This window comes from Aotus nancymaae, unplaced genomic scaffold (genome assembly GCF_030222135.1).
Source record: "Aotus nancymaae isolate 86718 unplaced genomic scaffold, 86718_ANA_hifiasm-v0.15.2.pri h1tg000041l, whole genome shotgun sequence".
Lineage (NCBI taxonomy): Eukaryota > Metazoa > Chordata > Mammalia > Primates > Aotidae > Aotus > Aotus nancymaae.
In genome coordinates, this window is record NW_026988455.1 from 18,827,588 (window position 1) to 18,843,155 (window position 15,568).

General features: G+C 43.8%; 1 pseudogene; it reads left to right on the forward strand.

The window, feature by feature from the left end:
- The first annotated feature begins 8,627 nt into the window (after positions 1-8,627).
- On the forward strand, positions 8,628-9,711 carry LOC105723726 (E3 ubiquitin-protein ligase makorin-1-like; annotated as a pseudogene).
- The last annotated feature ends 5,857 nt before the right edge of the window (positions 9,712-15,568 follow it).

The window sequence follows — 15,568 nt, forward strand, 5'->3', positions numbered from 1 at the left end:
CTTTGTGAACATTTATTGTCCAGTGTGAACATTTATTCATATTGTTTTGATTACCCTTATGTTATTACAAGATGTCAATAAATGCTATGGGATTGTTTGTATTAAAAAAAAAAAAGAAATGGATAAGCTGATCTTAAAATTAATATGAAAACTCAAGAGGCTAAGAATAGCCAAAACAATCTTGAAAAAGAACATTTCCCAATTTCATAGCTAACTGCGAAGATACAGTATTCGAGATAGTCTGAGTGGTACCAGTACAAGGGCAGACAGCTCTACATCAACGGAGTAAGACTGAGAGTCCAGAAATAAACCTTTACATGCATGGTCAGTTGATTTTTTTTTTTTTTTTTTTTGGAGACGGAGTTTCACTCTTGTTACCCAGGCTGGAGTGCAATGGCGCGATCTCAGCTCACCGCAGCCTCCGCCTCCTGGGTTCAGGCAATTCTCCTGCCTCAGCCTCCTGAGTAGCTGGGATTACAGGCACGAGCCACCATGCCCAGCTAATTTTTTTGTATTAGTAGAGACGGGGTTTCACAGTGTTGACCAGGATGGTCTCGATCTCTTGACCTCGTGATCCACCCGCCTCAGCCTCCCAAAGTGCTGGGATTACAGGCTTGAGCCACCGCGCCCGGCAGATTTTTTCTTTTTTAAAATTTATTTTATTATTATTTTTTAATAAAGACAAGGTCTCACTCTGTTACCCAGGCTGGAGTGCGGTGGTGTCATCACAGATCACTGCAGCCTTGAACTCCTGGGTTCAAGTGATCCTCCTGCCTCAGTCCTCCAAAAGTGATGGTATTTCTAAGGTTCATCTCTGTTTTTTTTTTTTTTGAGATGGAGTCTCACTCTGTCGTCCAGGCTGGAGTGCAGTGGCGTGATCTCGACTCACTGCAACCTCTGCCTCCCAAGTTCAAGTGATCCTTCTGCCTCAGCCTCCTGAGTAGCTGGGATTATAGGCATGCACTACCACGCTTGACTAATTTTTGTATTTTTAGTAGAGACAGGGTTTCACCATGTTGGCCAGGATGGTCTCGAACTCCTGACCTTGTGATTCGCCCACCTCGGCTTCCCAAAGTGCTGGGATTACAGGTGTAAACCACCGTGCCTGGCCCATCTTTTTTCAAATTGTCACAAATCTCCAAAAATTTTCCAATATTCTATTGAAAAAAATCCATGTATAAGTGGACCCACACATTCACACCTTAATCTCAGCACTCTGGGAAGCTGAGGTGGGTGGGCTGCTTGAGCCCAGGAGTTTAAGACCAGCCTGGGCAACATGGTGAAATCCTGTCTATACAAAAAATGCAAAACTTAGCTGGGCGTGGTGGCATGGGCTTGTACTCCCAGCTACTTGGAAGGCTGAAGTGGGAGGATTGCTTGAGCCTGGGAGATGAGTGATGTTGCAGTGAGCTGAGATAGTGCCACTGCATTGTAGCCTGGGTGACAGGGAAAGACCCTGTATCAAAAAAAAAAACAAAAAACAAAAAACAAACTGTAAGTCTGGGCACGGTGGCTCATGCCTGTAATCCCAGCACTTTAGGAGGCCAAGGTGGGTGGATCACGAGGTCAGGAGATCAAGATCATCCTGGCTAACATGATGAAACCATGTCTCTACAAAAATACAAAAAATTAGCCAGAATGTGGTGGCACGCACCTGTAGTCCCAGCTACTGGGGAGGCTGAGGCACAAGAATCACTTGAACCCAGGAGGCAGAGGTGGTAGTGAGCTGAGATTGTGCTACTGCACTCCAGCCTGGGTGACAGAGTGAGACTACCATGCCTGACTAATTTTTATCTCAAGAAAAAAAAAAAAGAGAGAGAGAGACAAAAAGAAAAACAAAATCTTGAAAGAAGCCAGAGGAGAAAAACACTCATAGAGGAGGAGAGATAAGAATTATACCTGACTTCTGAAAAACCATGCCAGCAAGAAGAGAGGGAGTGAAATATTTAAAATGTTGTGAGGAAAAAGCCTACCAACTGAGAATTCTGTATCCTGTCAAATTGTGCTTCAAAATTGAAGGAAAAATGAACAAACAAAAATTGAGAGAATTTGTTGCCAGCAGACAAGAGGAAACCATGTTAGATAGCAATCTGAATTCACTAAAAGAATCCAGAAATCCTAAATATGTAGATAGGTGGAAAATACTTTCCTTTATTTGTCTTTTCAAATTTTGGAATGATAACTTAGTCTTTAAAGCAAAAATAATATTATATAAAGGGTTTCTTACATATGTTGCTATAAAGCATATGACAATAGCCAAAAGGACAGGGCACAAGTATAATTTTATTGTTGAAAGGATTTTAAATTTTTTGAGAAGTAGTACAATATTAACTCTAAGTAGATTATGATAAATTAAGAAAGAACATTTTGATTTATAAACCAACCACTAAAAGTAATATGGGGAAGTACAGCTAAATATCCAATGAAGGAATACAAATAGAATTCTAAAAACATTTGATTAATTTAAAAGCTGACCAAAAAAATATGGAACACAGGAACAAAACCATTAAACAACAAAAACAAACGAGGGTACTGGAAAATGAATAACAAAGGAGCAGGTTTAAGCCCTACTATATTAGTAATTACATTAGACGGACTTAAACCTCAAATTTTAAAATGGAGACTTTCAAGCTGGATAAAAGAGCATGATCCAACTGTATCTTACCTAAAAGAGATCTGCTTTAATGGTAAAGATACAGATGGATTAACAGTAAAAGGGTGGTAAGAAGTGTACCTGCAAACAACAAATATAAGGAATATAATATGTGTTACTAACATGGACTCAGTACAGCGGATATTGCCAGAGAGTTTTTTTTTTTTTTTTTTTAAGACAGAGTCCCGCTCTGTTGCCCAGGCTGGAGTGTGTGATCTGGGCTCACTGCAACCTCCACCTCCCAGGTTTAAGCAATTCTCTACCTCAGCCTCCTGACTAGCTGGGATTACAGGCACATGCCACCACACCTAGCTAATTTTCTGTATTTTTAGTAGAGATGGGGCTTCACCATCTTGGCCAGACTGGTCTTGAACTCCTGACCTTGTGATCCACCCACCTTGGCCTCCCAAAGTGCTGGGATTACAGACATGACCCACCGCGCCCGGCCTGCCAGAGATTTTTAAAAAGACAATTCAAGATGTTAACAAGGGTCAATTTATTAGGAAGATGTAACAATGGTAAATATGTGTGTACCAAATAAAAGAGCTTCAAAATATAAGCTAGGTGCAGCAGCTGCTAGGGAGTCTGGGGCGGGAGGATGGCTTGAGCCTAGGATTCCAAGACTTCACTGAACTATGATCATGTCACTTGCACTATAGTCTGGGTGACATATCAAGACCTTGTCTCTAATTTAAAGATGAAAGATTGAGAGAAAGCTTCAAAGTACACTATGCAAAAACTGATATAACTAAAAAGAGAGCCAAATCCACAATCTTGCTTGGAGATTTGATATCTCTCACAGTAATTGATAGAACAAACTTGACAAAAAATAAATCCAGTAGGATGGTAGAAGACTTTAAAAATGCTATCAACCAATTTGACTTAATATATGTAGAACACTACATCCAAGGATTGTATTCTACACATTGTTTTCAAATGTACATGGAACCTTTAAAAGGATAACCCATGTCTCAGGCCATAAAGGAGCTCCAATAAATTCTAAAGATCGAAATGTTAGACAGTAAGTGTTCTGACTGCAATGGAATTGATTTAAAAATCTGTAATTTTGGGCCGGGCGCGGTGGCTCACGCCTGTAATCCCAGCACTTTGGGAGGCCGAGGCGGGTGGATCACGAGGTCAAGAGATCGAGACCATCCTGGTCAACATGGTGAAACCCCGTCTCTACTAAAAATACAAAAAATTAGCTGGGCACGGTGGCGCGTGCCTGTAATCCCAGCTACTCAGGAGGCTGAGGCAGGAGAATTGCCTGAACCCAGGAGGTGGAGGTTGCGGTGAGCCGAGATAGCGCCATTGCACTCCAGCCTGGGTAACAAGAGCGAAACTCCGTCTCAAAAAAAAAAAAAAAAAAAAAAATCTGTAATCTTGTGTTTTTCGGTCCCTAGGTATCAGAGGTTCAAATGTATTCTCATGTGGTATTTTATGGCATCTCCCACAGGTCGTTCCTTGACAGGGAATCAGGGAGATAAGGAAATTGTGTTCAAAGCAATGCTTATCCTATGAAGGCCTATGTACTGTGCAGATGAGTTGTTTCTGAAACGGCCCGATTATATCTGTTACAGTTTGGTGCAAAACTCTTCCCCGTATCCTCTTGTTTCTTGGGAAGTAGAAATGCTAAGTGCATGTGTAGAAGCTTCATCCCTGGGGATCAAGCTTGATTCCAAACAATGAAGATCTGTTCTCCACAAGGCTGGGAACCGTGATCCTGGTAATGCAGATGAGAGGACTTCTGGTGTCCCGCCACGTCCCTGTGTATCTTGACAATGAGCGCTTACATAGGGCACATGATGTGTATGTATCCCTTGCATCCTGGAAGTTGCCTGGGGTGCTGCGTGGGGGACCTTGCTGACAGAATGCGTAAGGGGTATGAGTGGGTTCTCAGTCAAGCACTTGAAAGCCTAGACCTTCCTTTCAATTGTGGTGAGACGCTGACCTTGATTTGAAGACAGTGGCCACAGGTGTGTGTCTCCAAGAGTCCTCCAGGTATGTGCATTACACAGCGCCCTTTCTGCTACTGAGTTCTGAAGTCAGCTTCAGAATAAACTCAGCCTGGTTCATGATTTCAGGGAATGAAAATGCCAAAGATAACAGAGGATTTGATAAAACCTCCAGACTTGGTTTTTCTGTTTGTTTTCCTGTCTTGCTGTATCCAATGGCACAGGGCTCTGCAGTCTCTGGCAAGTTCTCTCTTAAGAGGAAAGTGAGACAAAAAGGTTGTTTCTTATTCCCTACAAAGTATTAAAAAAGTTCCAGTGACAGCTGGAGGTGTCTCATTCTTTGGTACAAAATATAGCCCTTTATGGTTTTAAGAAAACCCATAAAACACATAGTGGCAGTGCCCTGGGAAAGAAAATTGTGCTCTCAGTCTCTGGGAAAGCGTACTGAAAGGTGCGCCTACATTTCTGCCTGAGATCTCAGTGGGGGTAAGGAATGGGAAGGAGTAACTCCCTCTCCTCTTCTTTTTCCTCCACCTTCAGGAAGGAGGCAGAGTTCAGTCTCCCAAGCCGAGGGAAGGAGAGAGGGATGGGAGGGTCTGTGAGAGGTGGAGGTCAGCACAAGGGCCTCTCACCTGGGCATTTCTGCATGGGGTGGATACTGGCACCTGGCTGTGCCCCTCAAACTGGCTCCTATCATCCGGATTCCCACCTGTAATAATTCTATTCCTGCTTCACAGAGGAAGAATAGCAGTCCCAGGAGGGGCAATGATTTCACTAAAGTCACACAGCAAGTTAATGCTGGAGTCCGGACAAGACTCAAACCTTATGGTTTCTAGTTCAATTTCCTGGATGGAAAAAAAAGTCATAAGCCCTTCTTCTTTTCAACTGCTGCTCTAGTTCCCAAAGTGGAGTGGCACAAACACGGAAAAGAAGGAGCCCCAAGCTACTCCCCTGGCTCCACGGGGATGCTTATGGAGGGATGGAGGGAGAGGCACCTTACAACAACATCACCCTCCCTCCCCAGAGCTTCGGAGAAGAGGCAAAAGTGTGCAGACAGGAGCAGGTCCTAGATTTGCTGGCCAGAAGCAATTTGGGTCCTCCTGGCTAGATTTGAAGATTTGGCCACCTCCAGAAGCCACCACACTCTGGGACAGTGGGAGGTCTGGACCAGCTTTGAGAAGAGCGAGGTGAACTGGGAGGTCCCGGAGCAGGCTGCGCAAGAAATGCCACTTCCTGGCAGAACTTGTGAGGGTCAGGCCAAGGGTTAAGGGATAGGCAGGCAGAGGGTAGAAATCCAATTGGGCTATTCCTAAAGCACCCCCAGTCACTTGTTTTTTCATTCTTCACAGATGCTGCACTGTTGCCACAGAGGTCTGTCCCGACATGTGACACCCGGGATTTTATCCTGGCCTCGCAGGACCCCAGGATGATAGCTCACAAAGGGCTTGCCTGGTTATTTACTTCTGACTCTTGAAAGCTTAAAGAAATTGCTCCTGAGAGGTTCAGTGCCTTGTCCAGGGACACCCAGTTTGTGATAGAGCCCGGAGGAAAATACAGTTCAGTTCGCTCTCACAGGTGAGTCACCAAAAACATCCTATAAAAAGACCTTTTGAGAAACTGTAACCCAGTTAAAGCTAGTTAAAAATTCTTGCCTTAAAGCACTCCATATTCATTTTACTTGGCTTTCTGTGGGTTTTCTCCCCTGAGAGACAAGTCGTATTAATTGGAAAACAGTTAAGTGGTGCAGCCTGAGTGTTTTGCTGTGTTAATTTTAATTAAAGAACAGTGCCTTATCCTTCATGCACTTTAATGAATCCCCTGCTGTGTTGTTTCTGTTAGTCATTCAGAAAAACAACTGAAGTATCATTTAACCATGGAAAAGTGCATGTTTCATTGATGAAAAGCGTAGGTTTCAGTCCACTTGAGCATGTCTGAGTCTTAGATGGTAGGTGGTGCTGCCTCTGCATTTCTTCCCAGCCTCCCTGCTGAGCCATCACACTTCTCTATGCTCTCCCACAAGCTGCAGAAAACCAGCAAATCTCATGCGAGCTCTTTATTCATTTTCCCAGGCAGCTCTTTATTCATTCCCCACTTGGCATCTTAATGGATTTATGAGGCTTATAAGGGTCTATATGTAAATGAAGAAGTAAAAATAGAAATAGATGAAGCCAGTCTTGAGGGAAAATATACATGGTTTCCACATTAACTCTGATGTTTGCTCTTGGTGTGACCCAGGGTCCCTGCATTTTTCTGTACACACTTTGAACCCACTTGTAACTGTTACACCTTGAGTTCTTGTTGTTTCAAAAAGTTCTGGTAAGAAGCGCAGCCCTTGCAAAACAAAAAAAAACTAGTTGGATCTTTGGTGAACTCATTACCATACTAAAAACCCTGCCCAGGGAGGAGCTTTGCTGTCATTTGCTACACATGTCACAAAGGTAGAAGATTAGCTACTGCATCTGCACTGCCTTTACTCCGCCTCTGCATATAAGGACTTCGCTAACCAGCCCAATAAAAGCCCTGTTTTCACTCTGTTTGGGGAGGCACTGCTTTGGGGAACCATTCCCATGTCCTTTTTACTTGTTCCAAGTGATAAAATCCCCTTATTATGTCCCCCTTGGTTGTGTTCATTGGTCTGTCACCTGCCAAGTGATCAAACCCACCCATTGTTTGTGTAACATTATGTGTCAGTCTATTTTTCCATTGTATACAGAAATACCTGAGATTGGGTAAAGAAAAGAGGTTTCATGAGCTCATAGTTCTGCAGGCTATTCAGGAAGCATGATGCTGGCATCTGCCTGGCTTCTGGGGAGGCCTCAGGAAACTTACAATCATGTGAGAAGGTAAAGGGGGAGCAGGCGTGTCACAGGGCCAGAGCAGGAGCAAGAGAGTGAGGGCTGAGGTGCCACATACTTTTAAACTACCAGATCTTGGGAGAACTCACTCACTATCATAGGGTTAGTACCAAGGGGATGCTACTTAACTATTCAAAAGAAATTTGCCTCCAAGATCCAGTCACGTCCTCCCACCAGGTCCCTCCTTCAACGTTGAGGATTACAATTGAACCTGAGATTTGCGTGGGAACACAGATCCAAAGCATCTCACATCGGCTCTTGCTAGGTAACCTTTGTCGATAAGTAGGTTGCCTCTACTTACCAGTTTGCTTAGACTTTCATTTAGTCATGCATGAATGTGCTTTGAATTATGTTGAGCATCTTTTCTATCTGTAATGAAATAAAACCCAGCTTATTTTCTTTAATCTATAAATATTGTGATTTGCATAATGGACATTCCTAATGTTTATTGTTTATTTCCTGTATAGATCTTACATGCTGATAGGTGTGGTGAGTTGCTTTGAATGTATGTTGGGTGGGATCCTTCTATCAGTACTATATTTAGAATATTTATGTCTGTGTCACAAGTTAGGTGAGACTATAATTTCCTTTCCCCTTTTTGATATTATGGCTCTATTAGCCTCATAAAATGAATGGGGGCACGATCCTGCTCCTTTTTTTCTTTGCTTGATGTTTTTCTCCCTGTAACTTAAATGAGAAAAATTGCCTGTTGTTTGAGGGGGAATTTCTGTGTGCAGATTTTGAATATAACACCAGTTATAATACTAAATGGTCATGATCTCCTGAATTTTCCTCTCACTGTGTAGCTTGTAGCTTACTTTTTAATACTCATTTTTTTACTTAAAAAGTATTATTATTATTGAGACGGAGTCTCGCTCTGTAGCCCAGGCTGGAGTGCAGTGGTGCAATCTCAGCTCACTGCAACCTCCACCTCTTGGGTCCTGGTTCAAGCAGTTCTCCTGCCTCAGCCTCAGGAGTAGCTGAGATTACAGGCATGTGCCACCATGCCCAGCTAATTTTTGTATTTTTAGGAGAGACAGGGTTTCACCATGTTGGCCAGGCTGGTCTTGAACTCCTGACATCGTGAACCGCCTGCCTTGGCCTCCCAAAGTGCTGGGATTACAGGTGTGAGCCACTGTGCCTGGCCTAAAAATTACTTCTATAATGTGTGGACTGCAGGTCCTGCATCCAATGCTGCCCAGTAAATCATGCATTGAGGCGCATGAGAAGGGCATGGAGCTCTCATTTGCTGTGTAGTGCAGCAAGGACATAGTGTGTGGGATCTGCATGGAGGTGGTCTATGAGAAAGCCAACCCCAGCCAGCGCTCCTTGAGGATCCTCTCCAACTGTAACCATGCCTACTGTCTCGAGTGCATTTGCAAGTGGAGGAATGCTAAGCAATTTGAGCAAGATTACAAAGTCCTGCCCAGAATGCCAGATCACATCGAACTTTGCCATTCCAAGTGAGTCCTGGGTGGAGGAGAAAGAAGAGAAGCAGAAACTCATTCAGAAATACAAGGAGACATTGAGCAACGAGGTGTGCAGGTATTTTTATTTTAATTAATTTTTTTTTTAAGAGACGAGGTCTCGCTATGTTGCCCAGGCTGGAGTGCAGTGGCTATTCATGGGCGCGATCCCACTATTGATCAGCACGGGAGTTTTGACCTGCTCTGTTTCTGACCTGGGCCAGTTCACCCCTCCTTAGGCAACCTGGTGGTCCCCCACTCCCAGGTGTTCACCATATTGATGCTGAACTTAAGTGTGGACACCCGATTGGCATAGCACACTACAGCCCAGAACTCCTGGGCTCAAGTGATCCTCCCACCTCAGCCTCCCGAGTAGCTGGGATGGCAGGCACGCGCCACCGTGCTGGGCACTGCAGGTATTTTGATGAAGGATGTGGGAGCTGCCCATCTGGAGGGCCTTTTACAAGCCAGTGTACCCTGATGGCCGTAGAGAGGAGCCACAGAGACAGAAAGTGGGAACATCAAGCAGATACCAGGCCCAGTGAAGGAAGCACTTCTGGGAACTCATTGAAGAAAGAGAGAACAGAAACCCCTTTGACAACGATGAAGAACAGGTTGTCACCTTGGGGCTGGGTGAGATGTTGCTTACGCTTTTGGCTGCAGGTGGGGATGACGAGCTGACAGACTCTGAAGATGCGTGGGACTTGTTTCATGATGAGCGGGAAGATTTTTATGACTTGGATCTAAAGCAACCTTGTGTGGTGTGTGAACTGATCTGCTGACCCCAGACGGCAGCTGCCCTCTGTGCTGGTGTGGCAGTGCCTGTGTTCTGGTCTAGGCAGGCCTCTCAACTCCAGGTGCTGTCGTAAGAATTTTACCCAAGGCCTGTCTTCTCAGCGCCTCACCTTTCCCTGAGGAGTGTATTGTTTTCCCTGTTGAAAAAAGTTACAAAAAGAAATCTTAAAGTTAGTTTTTTTGTAACACAAATTAAAAAAAAAAAAATCAGGTGGTTTCAAACAACCTCAAAATGGGGAAGCTTTCCTTACCTGCTCCCTCTCCTGGACTAGCACAGGCAGAGTTCTCCCTTCACATGCAATATCAAGCTTGTTTATTTTTGTTTATGTCTGAGAGTTCTAATATTTGTTTTCAACTGAATTGCATTGGCACCATTTTTTGGAACCGTTTGGCTTTTTATTATTTGTGGCTCTGTTTCTGGAGTCTGTTTCTCTCTCTCTTTTGTTGTTGTTGTTTGTTTTTGGTTTTTTTTGGTTGTTTTCTTGAGATGGAGTCTCCCTCTGTCGCCCAGGTTGGAGTGCACTGGCACAATCTCAGCTCACTGCAACCTCCACACTGGGTTCAAGTGATTCTCCTGCCTCAGCCTTCTGAGTAGCTGGGATTACAGGCGCGTGCCACCATGCCCGGCTAATTTTTGTATTTTTAGTAGAGACAGGGTTTCACCATGTTGGTCAGGCTGGTCTTGAACTCCTGACCTCAAGTGATCTGCCTGCCTCAGCCTCACAAAGTGCTGGGATTACAGGCCTGAGCCACAGTGCCTGGCCTGGAGTCTGTATTCCCTTCTGTTGATCTGCGCCCATCCTTTTGCGAATATGCCCCCCTTGATTACTGTTGCTTTAAAATAAGTCTTGTATTCAGAACGTGCATTTCCCAAACTTGTTCCTTTTCACAATTGTATTGGATATTCTTTTTTTTTTTTGAGCAGCCAAAAAGTCATGGTTTATTATATGTGAAGAAATTTCATAATTCAAACACAACCGAACTGTACATTTTACAATCACATTCTGTTTGTAAACAGTTAAAAGCCACTGACTTCTTTTGCATCTTAGGACACAAACAGTTAGAATCCAGGCAATGAAATGATGGCAAATTCTGTACTGTTAAAATTTTTACCCTTGTTTAGTCTCTCTTCTTTGACTAAGCAAGCATTATAATACCATTTGGGGGCAAAAACAGGAGGAGGAAAGAAAGTTTAAAATGGTGTAACTCGTTAGTTTGCAACAACATTTAAAATTTTCTTTATACAACAAACAACTCTGTAAGCCCAACACCTTGGTTACAGTATGCATAGTTACTGATTTCGGCTTTAAGGTACAACAGTTAAACGTTAACACAGTCACAAGAGAGCAGAAACATATGGAGCCACTTGATGGGATTACAAAAAATTTTACCTACTGATTATTAGCAAACCATCATCACTCACTAATAAAAAGCATCTGAAAGCAGAATGTCAAAACTCCAGCTTTAAGTGTTTTTTTGTATTTTTTTTTTTTTTGGCAGAGAAAATTCTTTAACAGAGCAATATGTAGTATCAGTGCTAACAGTTGGGATTTTTCTTTTTTTCCTATAAGAAACTACAAGGAGTTTTTTTGTTTGTTTGTTTTTGTTTTTTATTTTTATTTTTTAACTGGGGAACTGGTTTTCCTGAGAAACATGCTTTTTGATTTAGGACAGGAATAGAAAAACAGAAGAACATGGCCAAATGCTGCTCCTTTTTCCCAGAGATAGAAAGCATCTTTTAAATCATCCTCCATTTTTTTTGTCTTTTACATTTTTTTTAAATGATGGAAGAGTAAACATTATCTTTTTTCTCAAAAAAACAAACAAAAACATCTGTAAACAAGAAGATTCAACGTGGGAAATTCCAAATCAAAATGGAAAGCCTACTCAAAGTGCAGGGCCCGTCCTGGGTGGCAGGTGGGCTGCAAGTCACAGCTGTGGCCACAGTTTTTCAAACTGCAGAGTGAAATTCTTTAGTTTTACAACATGAAAAAACTGGTGCAACACTTTCATTAATAATCCTGTCAGCATCCTAACTTGATCTTTTAAACTCCACGATACCACTGTTGTAATGGACCGAGCATAGAAAATTATCACCAAGACAAAAGTATGCCAAACTGCAGGGTCTTTATTGCCAGCGACCACGGAGGACTCACGTCTCTCAAACCCGCGGCCCTGAAGGGAGGGTGCCAAGACTTTTTATACCCAAAAAACCACCTTGGGAGTGGGGTGAGGAGCGGGGAGGGGGATGAAGGGGCTTCAGACACTCCGAGGGCTGGTAGATTGTGTAAATCACCTCCTGGGCAGAGATGAGGGTGGGCGTGTCCAGACATTCCAAGGGCTAGAGGACATGTTGTCAGTTACTGATAAGAAGCAGTTTTACATAGTAGCTAGTTTGCGCAAACTAGCAGTCTTATTTTTAGAAGCCAAGGCCAGCAGTTATTGTGAGGAGAATGGGGCAGCTGTTGCAACTTATTTTAAAAACAGCTTTGTCTTTTATAAAATGATGTTCGGGTTCTGGCTTTAGGCCAGCACACCACAATAAGGTAGGCAACGTCGAGGCATAGTAGAGAGCGCACGCCTCCTAAGAACACCCTTGAGTAAACATTGACACGGGGACAACTGCCCCCATGCTGCCGATGAGACGGAGAGAGCATCATTCAGTGCAAAGGGAAAAGCTCATACGTTATCAGCCCAAAAAATGGTTTCGCAACGAGAGAAAAAAAGGGAAGGGGGGAGGAATAGAAGGAAAAAAAGATCCGAAGGCTAAACATGATGAAAAGACACAAGCGAGCTCATTCTCTACGGTTTAGCATGTATGGCGCTATTTGGGAGTGTAAATAGAGTAGATACCTTTTCACATTATAATATTGGCCTGCATGATTCAAGTATTCAAACTGATATGTTCTGGGGAAAGTAAAGTGGAAAATGTGCAGAGAATAGCGGTTCCCACAGGCGGCCCTGGCTGCAGGCGGCAAGCCCACTTAGTGCTCCTTTCCCTCGCGTCTGCATCTACACTGTTACATGCACTCTCCACCCCCACCCAGGTGGTCAACAGAAAGAAAAGCCTTAATGGGAGATGGGCTGCTAATTCCTCGGGGGTCGCTGCTGCTTGGAGGACCCCACAGACTTGTGGAATAATGTGGGGTCCCCCAGAGTGAAGTGCCGTGAAGGTCTCCACGGTTAGTTCCCCACAGCCTGGCACCGTTCCAGTGATTGAGATCGGTCCGGCTGGAGAATGAGTGGGAACAGTCGAGGGAGCCCAGCCGGCTCTGGCTGGACTCGAGAGCCTGCCAGCCGGGAGAAGGGGTCAGAGACTGGCTCTGTGCAAAGAAACGACTGATCTTTGCACAGAGTGCAAAGTAGTGCCTTCACTACCTCTTCTTTTGAACTGTAGCGGACCAGAGCATTTCCGTGAGGGAGGTTCAGGTGGAATGTGATCCGCGGGCCGTGCTGCATGCACAGAGTGCGCAGAGTTGAGCCATCGATCTGAGGTGTAAGGTTTTTTAGAACAAGCCAATTTGTTATTCTCCCTGAGCTGCTCTCACCCCAGCTGGAACCTAAACGAGGAAAGAAGGATAAGTCAGTTTTCCAGGACTGGATGAATACAGCTGGAGTTACTCAGCAGATCACTCGGCCTCCTGGCTTCCTTTATTTCCTTGCACTTCTACAGGGGATGCTTTCTCCCCAGGCTCACAATCTGAGCTCCCCCTAGCCATGGCCAGGCATTAACTCCATGGCAGGGGGCTCTGCCTCTAGGGAGAGTGAGCTCAGAATGGCCGTATTGGATATTCTAAGTCCTTTGCCGCTTGTAACTTCAGAGTCCACCTTTTCATCCTCAAAACTTGCCGTGATTTTTTGTGTGATTGCATTAACTCTGAGGATCAATCTTTTAAAATTTTTATTTTATTTTATTATTTTTTTAAATATATATTTTATTGCGTTTTAGGTTTTGGGGTACATGTGAAGAACATGCAAGATTGTTGCATAGGTACATACGTGGCAATGTGGTTTGCTGCCTTCCTCCCCATCACTTATATCTGGCATTTCTCCCCATGCTATCTCTCCCCAGCTCCCCACCCCGCTGCTGTCCCTCCCCTAGTTCCCCGCCACAGACCTCAGTGTGTGATGTTCCCCTCCTTGCGTCCATGTGTTCTCATTGTTCAACACCTGCCTATGAGTGAGAACATGCGGTGTTTGATTTTCTGTTCTTGTGTCAGTTTGCTGAGAATGATGGTTTCCAGGTTCATCCATGTCCCTATAAAGGACACGAATTCATTGTTTTTTATGGCTACATAGTATTCCATGGTGTATATGTGCTACATTTTCCCTGTCCAGTCTATCATCGATGGGCATTTGGGTTGGTTCCAAGTCTTTGCTGTTGTAAACAGTGCTGCAGTGAACATTCGTGTTCATGTGTCCTTATAATAGAATGATTTATAATCCTTTGGATATATATCCAGTAATGGGATTGCTGGGTCAAATGGAATTTCTATTTCTAGGTCCTTGAGGAATCACCACACTGTCTTCCACAATGGTTGAACTAATTTACACTCCCACCAACAGTGTGAGGATCAATTTTAAACCTTCCTTCTCTATTCCAAAATCATGTAACCAATGGTGCAGTGTATAATTCCACCTGTATCTTCACAGATGTTAAATGCCCATGTTCTTATTCTTGTTCTTTTTCTCTCAGTATACAGCATCAGCATCTACCCATTTGCTCACGCAGCCTCTCCATGTACTGTTGCACACAAAAATCATAATGAAAGATGTTCCCTTCTCTCACAGGGACTGGTTTCCCATTCTGAACCCTCATTGCTTTGCCTCTATGTAGGTCATCTCTTCAATTGCTCTCGTCTGTTCTGCTGCTTAAGACATTCCCACTCTTCTGGAGTATTGCTTCTGAAAGACAAGTTTGATCATGTGTAATACTTCCAGGGCTTACATGCATCTCTTTGTTGGCTTCCTCTTAACCCAGCAGAGACCTGTGAGGTCTGTATACCCTAGAGAGTGCTCAGGACAGTCCACTAAGGTGTAGAAAAAGATGACAGGAAGCCTAGCTAAAATAACTTTATCTAAAACCAAGACTCTAAACCTTATCCTAGTATACTAACTGACTGTATATAATTTATAAATAAATATACATGCATTAGGGCATGATAATAATATTTGTACCAATTATATGAGTACCCCAAAGTCTAAGACAGTGGTAGTGCCATAATAGGGTCCTTTATAACATTTTGTATTAAACTCTCAACAATAAACCATAAATTTATTTTCAAAGGCATTTCCCACAATATAGTTTCTAAACCCTTCAGATTAATTAGAAATGTGCTGTTACAGTCATCAGTGTCATTTAAGGACGTGACTGTGGAATTCACCCAGGAGAAGTGGCAGCACCTGGGCCCTGTTGAGAGGACCCTGTACACAGATGTGATGCTACAGCCACCTGGTCTCAGTGGATGAGCACAGCTTACCACGGGGCTCCCTCTGCAGTGTAATTCCATTTCTTTTCTCTTTCTCACCTCACCTCCCTTTTAATTTTTTTTTTTTTTAAGTCAGAGTTTCACTCTTGTTGCCCAGGCTGGAGTGCAATGGTGCAATGCTCACTGCAACTTCCGTCTCCTGGGTTCAAGTGATTCTCCTGCCTCAGCCTCCCCAGTAGCTGGGATTACAGGTGGCCGCCACCACGCCCAGCTAATTTTTGTATTTTTTTGAGACAGAGTCTTGCTCTGTCGCCCCAGCTAGAGTGCAGTGGCATGATCTCGGCTCACTGCAACCTCCACCTCTCGGGTTCAAGCGATTATTCTGCCTCAGCCTTCCAAGTAGCTAGGACTACAG